This window comes from Takifugu flavidus, chromosome 15 (genome assembly GCF_003711565.1).
Source record: "Takifugu flavidus isolate HTHZ2018 chromosome 15, ASM371156v2, whole genome shotgun sequence".
Classification (NCBI taxonomy): domain Eukaryota; kingdom Metazoa; phylum Chordata; class Actinopteri; order Tetraodontiformes; family Tetraodontidae; genus Takifugu; species Takifugu flavidus.
Genome location: NC_079534.1, coordinates 12,269,487 through 12,280,798, shown reverse-complemented (window position 1 = coordinate 12,280,798; position 11,312 = coordinate 12,269,487).

The following is an 11,312-nucleotide window of genomic DNA, read 5'->3' as shown; positions in this document are numbered from 1 at the left end:
TGGAACACCGTCCCGAGGTTTTTTGCAAAAAAAAAAGAAAAAAGAAAAAAGGAAAAGAAGAATGAATTCAGGGAAACAAAGCTTTCCAAATATCCTTATTGTACTTTATTGTTAATGAAAAAAATCATTTTTTTCTGTTCTCGAAGAATCTATGAAAGTAACTAAAATAAGAAAATCAAGAATGGATGCAGGAGAAGGCTAGAAGACATGGAATTAATAAATGTAATGACCCGGGGAACCTTCCACAGGTGGAGGGAAGCGTGGATTCAATAATATTCCAACAGATTCTGCAAGCAAATATAATATAATATTAAAATATAATGTTAAAAAAAGAAACAAAAAGCTGAAACTGAAGAGGAATTTCTACAGTGACCTTAAACGCACCTCAACATCCACGGAGGAAACCTCATTTAGGCCCTCAGAAGAGAGGAGAATGGAGAAGAATCCCCTTAAACAGCAAGCTGGTCGACAAAAACGTTTAAAAACGATGATACCGACCAGAGGGGGCGCTACTGACTACAGCTCCTTTTCTGATTGAGTTTAAAATACAAAGGAAATCTAAAACTTAATCCTGTTTGAGCTGCACACACACACACACACACACACACACACACACACACACACACACACACACACACAAGCCTGGTCCTGCTCAAGGTTTATTACTGTTCCGGTAAAAGGGAGTTTTGTTAACTCAAATTTTTGTTAACTTTGTTTTTCAGACGCAATATAAATAAAGTTGAATTGAACTGAATTGAATGCAGCCTGACCCCGTCTCCAAGGAAAGTGGGATCCCAGGAGAAAGCCTCCTACCTGGTAGGAGAGAAACCCCTGTTGGACCGGGGGGCCCCTCAAGGACTGGATTTGGGCCCCCCTGGTTCCAGGGTCATGATCTGGTTTTTAGTTTAGAGTTGGGTCACACTGATCATATCTGTAAAATCACGCCAGCCACATTTTCCTGTCAAGTTGCCCCAACGTTGACAGAAAGCTTGTTTGACTCGAAGAACTTCAGAACAACAGATTAAATGGGATCGATTTGAGGAAATCCCTAAAAGTTTCTACGCATCTGTTTAGACTCACGACGGACCATTTGAGACTTCTTTTATTCCCTAAAACGTCCCAATTCCGCCCCACAACAAAGCGCCAGTTGTCCGTACATCACAAAATGAAAAAGGGTCTCAAAACTTTGATGTATGTACATTTTTTTGGTACCATTTTTTTGCAGTGTAAAGTTTGGCTGTCCACGCTTTCATGTGCTGATCCAATAATCCTCCGTATTCGGTAGAGCAGCCCGTCACCGAGGGAGTCCAAATTAATTTCTATTGTCTGCCGTCTTAACCGTCATGGCTGCCTCCTTCTATATGCTCTGTGGTATTTGCTCTCTTCCCACTAATCCTGGATCCATGCTCTGGGATAATGACTCTCTCTCTCTCTCTCTCTCTCTCTCTCTCTCTCTCGGTTCCCTCTATTCACATCCGGAAAAGTCATAGATCCGGACAAATAGTATGAAGGGATTTGCAAGAAGGCCGGAAGGGGTTGATAATAAGAGGTCTGTGTAGAGGCGAAACCGGGAGGCAGGGAGGTGAAAATGGGAGGATTGTTCTGCTGTCTTGATCCCTCCATTGTCCCGGGTGGTGAATCAAAGCTTCACTGCACCCTTTCTGTGTCACTGGTCTATCACAGGTGCAAAGAAAGGAGAACGGGCCACTTAAACCAGTCCGAACTGGCGCTCCTTCCTACGTAGCTTTGGTAATAACCGAAAATCGCATCCCATAAAGATGTGTGAATACAAAGCTTGTTGTTCTCCGTTTCCACCACTTGCTTTTCCAACATGCCTTTCACATTAAGTGTTTATCATCAGTGTCTCTAACATGTCAAAGTAGATAAATGTGAGCTGGGACGTTTCAAAGTCGCTGCCTCTGGTTCTGATTAAGGCTGTGTTCTGATGAGCCGGGTCACCGGGCTGTTTTCTCTTCGCCTCTTTCTTCCCCGTCTCCCTGCGGAGGTTTGTGTCATTTTTACGGAAGGGCTCCTAATGACGGAATGTGAAAGAAACGGGGAATGATTTAACTCATTTGGCCTGTGTGGATGCTAATAGCTGCGTTTGGTTCCTCATTTCTCTAAATCTCATATACGGGGGTGTTGGTGACACGTTCAGCTGCGTTGGATCAGTCGCTGCTTGTGCTGACGCCGCTAAAATGGGAGCTTTTAAAACTGAAGAGACCAGGCTGTTGTTCGATAGGTCAAAACATGCGGCGCTAAGAGAAACGGAGGCGCAGGACGTTCCCGATAATGCCAGGAAGTGTGGAGCTCTCAGCATCCTGCGGTTCGCTGAGCTGGCAGCAGTTGCAACGCTTTTTTTGCTCTGATACAACCAAAACCTGGCAGCTGTTCATTTACACATCCTGCAACGTCTGTTTGGGTGAACAGGCCGACGGTTAGCATTTAGCATTGCTATCCACCCTGCTTTTATGTTTACTCCTCAATGTTTCTTCCCAGTCGGTCCATTGTTGTTTTGCTGGTCCCCCCCATAGTCACTATCAATCCCAAAGTGAACAAAAATAAAAATGGACAAGAGGACACAATTCCCATTTCCTGGACTGAGTCTGGTGGGGGGGTTGGGGGGGGGGGGGGACTGGCAAGGGGGAGGCAGTGCTGGTTTATATATGAAGGCTAGAAACTCAATATGAATGTGGTCGACATCTGTTGCTGTTGCAGAGAATATTGAAACGGAACGTCTAAATAAATCCAGACCACAAGTAGGAACGAGGGATCAGAGGGATTCTTTCTGATTTGGGGTAATGACCAGTGTGTTAAACAACTTCTGGGGTCAATTATTATTACCCCCCCCCCCCAAAAAAAAAAAAAGATTTACAAAAAACATAATTAAAATGAACATGCTGGGTATTTAAACTAAATCCAGTATGTATTTGTCCTCTAAATCTGCTGCTGCCCCTCTGTCTGTGCGAGGTGACGCTAATCCCAGTGTAAATACCGGAGCGCCGCTGTGGAAACGCCCCAGTCAGACCAGTAAGGATCAAACATGGAAGCCTCTTGTTTTCTGCCAAGGATTGTTCACTGCAGGTGATTTCCAGGGCCGCTGACGCTGCGGACGGCAAATTGCAACATAGAAAAACAACATGAGGACAAAAATGGAAAGTAGAGGAGACGTTTAATTACTGGCAGACAAAAAAGATCAAAGCCGTAAATTCACAGAAATCCATGATTCAGCTCAACCCTCTGTGTGCGTCTGCTCCGACTTCTGAGAGCTGCACTGTTGCTCCACCATGTTGGGTCCGGATTCTTGTGGTTTGCGTGTTTGCCGTCCTCTGACTGGACCCCGTTTGTCCGCCGTGGTGCCAGCTGCCTGGTGAAAACACTGGCTGGTCTGAAAGCATGACGCGCCGCATGAAGCCGGGGACGTGCAGCCAACTCGAGCAACGGTCCGTCGGGCCAAGAGCATCAGCAGAGCCATAAATACAGGGCAGGGATTCTGGAGCAGCGTCAGGTGCTGTTGAGACGGGCACAGAAGCCAGAACCCCTCCGATGCCAACAACATGCTTATTCAGAGGATGTGAAACTCGAGGAACCGCTTTTGTTCACGTCATTCCAGAATTATTGGACACTTTTCCTCTGCTGCTCCAAGCGTCTCAAATGTTCAGATATTTACCGCTCTGGTGCTGAACTGGCTCCACGCCGAGACTCATTTGAAAAGACTTATTTTTCCTCACCGGGAGGTTTTCGCCCAAGCTGAACTCTTCCCAGAGCCCAAACACTCCAGGTTACTGTGCTGCTGCAGGACAATGGTCTCCATGGCAACGCTTCTGGGCCCATCGGTGGATTGAACCAAGTTCGGAGGCGACAGGAACCGAGCAACCTACCAAACAAACAAGACACTTTGTTAGAGGTTATCCAGCTAGACCCCGTGGAAAACGGAACAAAGAAGCATTTTGGGATGGAAGTGAAGGATGTTTAGTCAGATGTAGTCCAGTATTGGCCGTAAAGGCCTTTATTGATTTATTTCTATTCATTTCATCTGTTTTTAGTGATTCCCTGCTTGTTTGTAATGTGACTTGAAGGGTTTTGTCTTACAAGCTCGGTCTCAAATGTTCAGGTTTATTTACATTTTATAGTAGAATTATAGTCTTATATTGAGGTAATAGCAACAACATAATGGGTTTTTTGTGCTTTTCTCTTGTGAGCAGATCATGAAATAAATAAGTACGAGTTCTGCTGAAGGGCGTGCATCAAGTCGGACTCGGGGGGGTTCGTTTTATTTCTGTCCAAGCGGTTTTTCCCTGGGTGTCAACAGGCAGCTGCGCGCATCAAAGCCTGAGGAGGAGGAACAGAGCGGATAGATGCTTCCTGAGGATCCAGCTGCTCTGAAGGTTCTGACGGGGGAAGTGGAGGAACACAGGAAAACAGTTTATTATCACCCTTTGAAGTCATGGAAGATTCTTTCACTTTGCCTGTTTGGACAGCTGATCAATATTTTTATTTGAGATCCCTCTTTGGCTCTGAAACTGGATTCTAGAAGCTCTTCGATCTCAAGATGACACGTTTGTCCTTGAAACGACTCAAATCAAGTTAAAATTTCACGAAAGCAGTTTTAAACATCAGCAAAGTCATCAAATATCATCAAATATGTTGGCTCCAGGAACAGGAGCCCTTAATGCGTCAGCACTTACAGACCTTGCTGAGACGTTCCCTAAATCTAGATCTACCACGTTTCCATTCAAACACGCTTGCTGCAGGATATTTTGCCCTTAAATGGAAGCTCAAGGCCAGATTATATATTCTTTAGCAACAGGTTTTGTTCCCCTGGATTTTAAGGTTGCAGTAATCAGACTGTTGCTTAAAAACCCTCCACTTAATCCAGATGTATTAGCAAATTATTAGCGAATTATGAGCAACTTATTAGCAACTTATAGGCCTATATCTTACCTTCCCTCTCTCTCTCCAGAATTCTTAATAAGGTGTTGGTGACTCAATTATGTGGCCACCTACAGAGGAACAGTCTTTGAAATGTTGCTCTCAGGTTTTAGAGTTAAACACAGTTCAGCAACAGTTTCCAATTACAAATGATGTTCGATAGCTTCAGATAGGGGATCGTAGCATCCTTGGGAGTAAAGGGACAGTTCTAGGCTTTAGAGACCAGAGGGATTCATGATGTTTCCTTTTCTTAAAGTAGGATTAATCATGGAATTCCACAAGGTTTGGAATTTAGACCCATCGTTTTAGGAAATAGGATTGGGCAGCATTGAAGAAATGTCGTTGCTATGCTGTTCTCATCTATCAAAGCAGAAGAGGCAGATCAGTTAACCTGTTAACCTGATCAGTTTAGCCTTGTTTAAAGAGACGTAAAGTCTTGAATGACCAAACTTTTCCTTCTTGATTCATAAAACTCAGAGGTCATTTGATCTCTGCTTTCAGGATTTAGCTGAAAACCTCCCCTCCCCTCCTCTCCTCAGAGTCCTCTCCTCTCCTCTCAGAAGCCTCTCCTCTGAAGAGAAATCGAAGAACCCTCCCCCTAAGAAACCAAGACCCCTCCCCTCCCTCTCCTCTCCTCTCCTCCTCCTCTCCTCTCCTCTCTCTCCTCTCCTCATCCTCTCTCCTCTCCTCCCCTCCCCTCCCCTCCTCGGAATCTTTCTGGGATTTAAAGACGGAACTCTGTTGGCATGTTTGAACATTTTCAGAGGTTGATTTGGCCGAGCTCGACTGCAGGATTTTACAGTATTGGTCAGAGTTTCACTCTTTAATCGCCGCCTCAACTCGATGAACTGAAATGTTTCCGTACTGGGTCGGTTTGATAAAGCAGACACGTTGATATTTATGCACAGGCTGCATTTTCATTACAGTATTACTATTTTATTAAGAAGAGAGGAATAAAATATGAATACTGTGCTGAAAATGCAGCTGGTGCAACCAGAATCCTCCTTTTTAGGAAAGCTACAATGAGAAAATTCCAGGAATTGTGCGCCTGCAGTGTCGTATTTGGGGTGTTGGTACGCAGGAAGCGTTGGTGAAGGGGCTGAGACGTCCATCTGTGTCCTGTGTCCTCTGTCTTTCAACTCATATTTCCTCCACCACCAGTCAGTCTCTCTAACCACCGCTCAGCCCTCCGGGCCCACAGGACTTTGTCAGTCATTAATTTAGAAGCTCCAGCCCAGAGTTGAAATGCAGCTCAGCGATAATTCATCATGGACCACTGGAGTTGTCCAAACATGTCTGTGCAGATTGAAAATTGTTCTTCGAGGTTTTCAAAGTTGTCCTTGTGCTGCAGGTGCCCTCACGCCGGGCTTTGTTGACTGTGAGTGACGGGAAGATTGCTATGAACGTCCCACCCCTCCACATTTGATCTCTGTGTGTGTCTACAAGCCCCAGCCTGCAGACTTTGGACGGGTGTCTTTGTTATGGCGTGCACGCAGAAGGAAGAGAAGCCGTGCAGCCGATCACAGAAAGAAACTGTGTAACAAAATGTAAAGTTTTAGAAACACGTGTCCAAAGTGCAGCAGAACGGCGAGCGTGGGAGCTCCAAAGGCGGACGGATCTGCCCGAGTGAAGCGGGTACGGAGATTGATGGATTCTCAATGCTACACCACAGATGTGTGTTGCAATTTTTCCATGAGCAGAGACAGATTTGTGGTGTGTGTGAAGAAGAATTTGTCCCAGATTTTCTCTCTTCTTCTTCCGTCCTCGTTGCCGGCGTCTTTTTTTTTTTTTTTTTCTTGCAGGCTGGATGGAGGGAGCTTTGATGTGGCAGTCTCAGTGTTGTGACCGCACACCCAAGAGGAACCAGATGCTCTTTGGACTCGCTTGTGGCGCAGAGGTCTAAATGTATAAATAAAGAGAAGAAGAGATGTGAGCGGAGGGGGGGTGCCTCCGTGCTCGCTGGCTTTACTGTAAAATCTGCTGAATCAAAGAGGACGTGGGAGGGTGTGTGGGAGCAGACAACCAGGAAAACATTCATTCATCAGCACACGAATGTGGCCGGCTTGTATCAGGGGCCCAAAACCTTCAGAAACTCAGACAGCTCGGTTGTTACATTTGAAATTGGTTGTCAAGTGAGATGACGGCAGATCAAAGCAGAAAAGTCCCATAATACCACCAATAAGCCCAGTAAGGTGCATCACGCATCAGCTAACGAGCTGTGCTCACAAGAACAACGATACCAGACTGACAGGTAAACTTTCCCTCCTGTGAATGTCAATTCAAGGTCATTCCTGTTGGAGCACTCACACAAGCCCGACTACCCCCAACAGCAGCCAGAATAGTCGTCCGTGTTTGTGCTCCGGCGAAACTCATCATTATCCGAACCTCCGGCTGTTCTGTTCCTCCAGGTTGCTCTTCCCTCCTCTGACATGAAGTTTGGTCGCCCTCCAAACGGAGGTAAAAAAAAAAGAGACCGTTGAGCAACAAGAGCGACAGTAAAATCCACCTTTTAATGCCAAAAGGTTCTAAATTGAACCTTGTCCTCTCACTGACTCCGGGTGAGATTCCAGGTGCTGTCCTCTCTCTCCTGCGACTGCAGCGGTCTGCTGGTTTACTTGGGTATTCAACGTCATGGACCCACATTAGTGTGAGCTGAGCGGCCGTGTTTAAAGAGAAAGTCAGAAAACAGAACATTCTGTGTCGTTCAGTAAAGATCAGTGAAAGCTGCAGTCAAGAGGCTCATCTGGCCTTTTCCCATGCTGCCTCCATCTTCCCAGAGAAGAAGAAAATGGTCTAAAATTGGCCTTTTACCACGTTTCATCCACTTTCTTCCCTGTCTCTGCGATGTGAAGTGTTTACCTGACGTGTCGGATCGCTGTTTATGCAGCAAACCGCAGCAGGCCGGTGCCGCGGCACGGCAGCGGATGCTAACTGCTAACTACAGAGGAATGTTTGGTGCGGAGACAGTTGAGGCCAGCGCAGAATAAACAGAGATGACCGAGAGTTGATTTTGTTTACCCAAGATGATGACAAATGCAAAAGGAGGGCTTTATGAGTGACATGTGTTTGAGCCTCCCGTGGGGAACTTTTAGGGGATTTTGCGCGAGCTTCGGGAAGAGCGTCACTGTAACCGTGGCGCGCGTTAATCACAGCAGATAAAAGTGTCTGGACACAACCAAACCGTTTATCTTCCTTTTTTACTGTAAGAATGTTTTTTTTAGAATCAAGATTTTATCACACAAAAGGTTGAAATTGATGCACGCTTGGGATATTTTCCATTTTCACTGTTTCTGATCTAAATTACGGATGGAGCGCCACAAAAATACACACCGATGCTGAGAAGGTGAAGCAAAACTGGAGGTTTGCAGACTCTCCATCAACATTGCGATGAGCAAAGGGACTATTACTGGTTTTAAAACACTCAACCCAGATGAAAGGATGAGGGTCGGTGTTTCGCCGTGGAAACGTTGCGCAATCTCCCGGCTCTTTGGTTCCCCTTGCAGACATCAAAGGATCTGCGGAGGGCTGCCGTCTCCACGACAACACAGGAAGGAAGCCTGTTCTTTCACGGGTGCTTGTCATCGACAATACAAGCACTCTTCCTCAGGTCCCTGTGTACGTGCATGTGTGTGTGTTTGCATTTCTGGATGAGTGAGTGTCTAGTTTGACTCTGTGTGTGTGAGAGAGAAATATGGGTTCAGTGTCGTTTCAATGACACAGAAACCAACTTTCAATACTGACTTCTGGGGTCTGGAGTCTCCTGAAATCATGATTACACGCTAAAACCTTACACGAGTCTTCTGTTATCATTGTTATTTATATATTGTGTGTTTGCCTGAACGCGAGGCCCCCCAGAGCCCCGGATTTAGCTGAAAATCAGGGGCTCCAGGAGAATATTTGTTAATCTAGAGAAGCCAGAAATGGGACCCAAAATGCAGGAAAAAAAAGGTGCAACGGGTGTGCCATGAGCAGGCGAGCGAGGCTCATCTGAGTAAACTGGGAGCTGCAGGAACAGAAGGAAAACAAGACAAAGGTGAGACATGCAAAGACGTCACAAGGAAGGCCGACTAGCAAAAACCCAATCGCAAAAAAAAAAACCTCTGAGAAAAAGGGAGCCAAGCGTTACCTCAGATGATCCACAGCAATCTGGCAACAAGAGGAGAAACGAGCTGCTCTTTAACGCTGCTGATCAATCAGCCCAGACGAGCTGCAGGTGACTGAGGTGGTGTTTCAGGCCTGCCAGGGAACGGGGAAAGAAGCAGAAGAAAAAGAACACCAAAATACACCGAATCCCAAGTAAAAGTGCTTCTATGGCCAAAGAAACACTCAAAACCACCCTGAAAAGAACAAAAGTCCAGATCTGGAAGAGGATCAACATCATTTGTTGCACAGTGTTCCGTGCGGTTCAGCCCAAAAGTGGAGGGGCGCGCTCGTGTTACAAAAATGTTTTTGTTGGCTTGACGCGGCCTCAAACACGCGTGTAATAACATTAATTACAGGTGAGGATCTGGGAAATAGCTGAGCGCCTCCATTAAGGATTAAGGGTTTTTCCTGCTGTTGCTGGGTGGGGGCTTCAGTCCAGGAACCATTTTGATTGTAACCGAGGCGATTTGAATAACGATGAAGGAAACGTGAACTCTGAACCAGGGCGATCAGCTGGATCGATGTTTTACAGGCTTTTAAAATTGTTGAATCAGTTGGACAACAGCGTTTTATACTTTAGAGGTCGTTGCGATTTTTATAACATCCTTAATTATTGGACCTCTTACACTAACGTCTCTCATCCAATAGCTGAAACGTCCTCTCTGAACGTGATTCCGAGGCTTTTATCACTTGGCGTTTCACTTTTGTGCTGTAAATCTGCAACCACATCAAATGAAGCTGTATTTAATAATCACCGAGGAAAAACATCCATTTAGTTCAGCTGCCGACATGTCGGAGCCTGAAACCTCCTCACACCAAACTCGTTAAGGAGCTCTTATTATAATTCAGATTAGAGGACAAAGGACAGAGGACAATGCTCTGTCCTGTACTCCCCCTGGGCTGCTTTCACTTTCACTTCAGATTCTGATCAGCCAGCAGAACGTGTGTGTGTGTGTGCATGTGTGTGTGTGTGTGTGTGTGTGTGTGGCAGACAGGCACAGATTCATGATCTGGCCCATGTGTTGACGATCAGCAGGTTGTCATAGAGATTTCCGACGCCTGGAGACGGCGACAGATTCGAAAGAATGTTTTAAACTTTGGCTCATCCACAAAAATGTGTGTTCGTGTGTGTGTGCGTGTGTGTGTGCGTGTGTGTGTGCGTGTGTGTGTGCGTGTGTGTGTGTGTCAGCCCACTTTGGTGGAGCTGAGCGCAAACGTTACGCTTGCAGAACTCTGAGTCTTTATTGAAATTAGCGGCATTTTTAAAGAATGTCAAAGATTTGGGGAACATCAGGCGCTGTTTTGTGACTAAACTACAAGGTCTGCCCACCTGATAGCAACATGGAGCAGAGCCGCGATGCACGTGCACGTGCACGTGTAATCTGCGGCTGCTTTGCTGCCTTCATTGATTTCACTTCAGATGAGCTCTTGTTCCGATCGTAGCGCTCTTCCACTGGGTTGCTTTTCTTTTTTCCTTTTTTTTTTTCATTGAGGAATTTCTCTGGCGGGGTGGACCGGGACCGGGGCCTTGTGTGCAGCACATGGCCCAAGTGGTGGATGTACCCCACCCCTGCCATAAAGGCTTTTCAGTCTTTATGTTCCAGATGCTAGCAGAGAGAATCATTCATCTGCACGCCAAGAGACGCCCCTGCATGACGAGGAGGGGGGGTTATTGGAGTTTTTGGGCAGATTTGGGGGGGGACAACAGCTAGCAAAGTAGAGCTACTAAAGTTTCCTTACGTTACATCCGTGGGTCCTGGTGCTGCTCACCGCTGACATCCAACAGCAGATCGGACACAAAAATGTGCAGATCGTCAGGAAACTGTTCCTGATGAGAACAGTGTGTGCGTTGATGTCGCCGACTGCTGTCATCTCCTCCATGCGTCCAACTCAACGGGACCAGTATGAGGGTGATGCCTGCGGGCCCGTTCAGACATGTGGCGTCTGTCTTCCATTAGGACTCTGTTATAGTTGCCTGATTGAAAGATGGAAGGAGGCGGTGAAAGCTGGGCGATCAGCTGCAGAACATTAGGACTTTGGGATTTGTTTTTTTGGGGGGGAAAAAAATTCAATAACGCACAACTAACAGGGTTTTTTTCCCCTCCCTTCCCTCTTCTCTCCATCGTTTCATGTTTGTGCATCAAAGCCTGGGCAAACTAAAATAAACTTTTCTTTTTATGATGAAGAATGTGATGGAGGAGGACGCGGATTCACCAACACTGGTTTAGAGTCTCTTG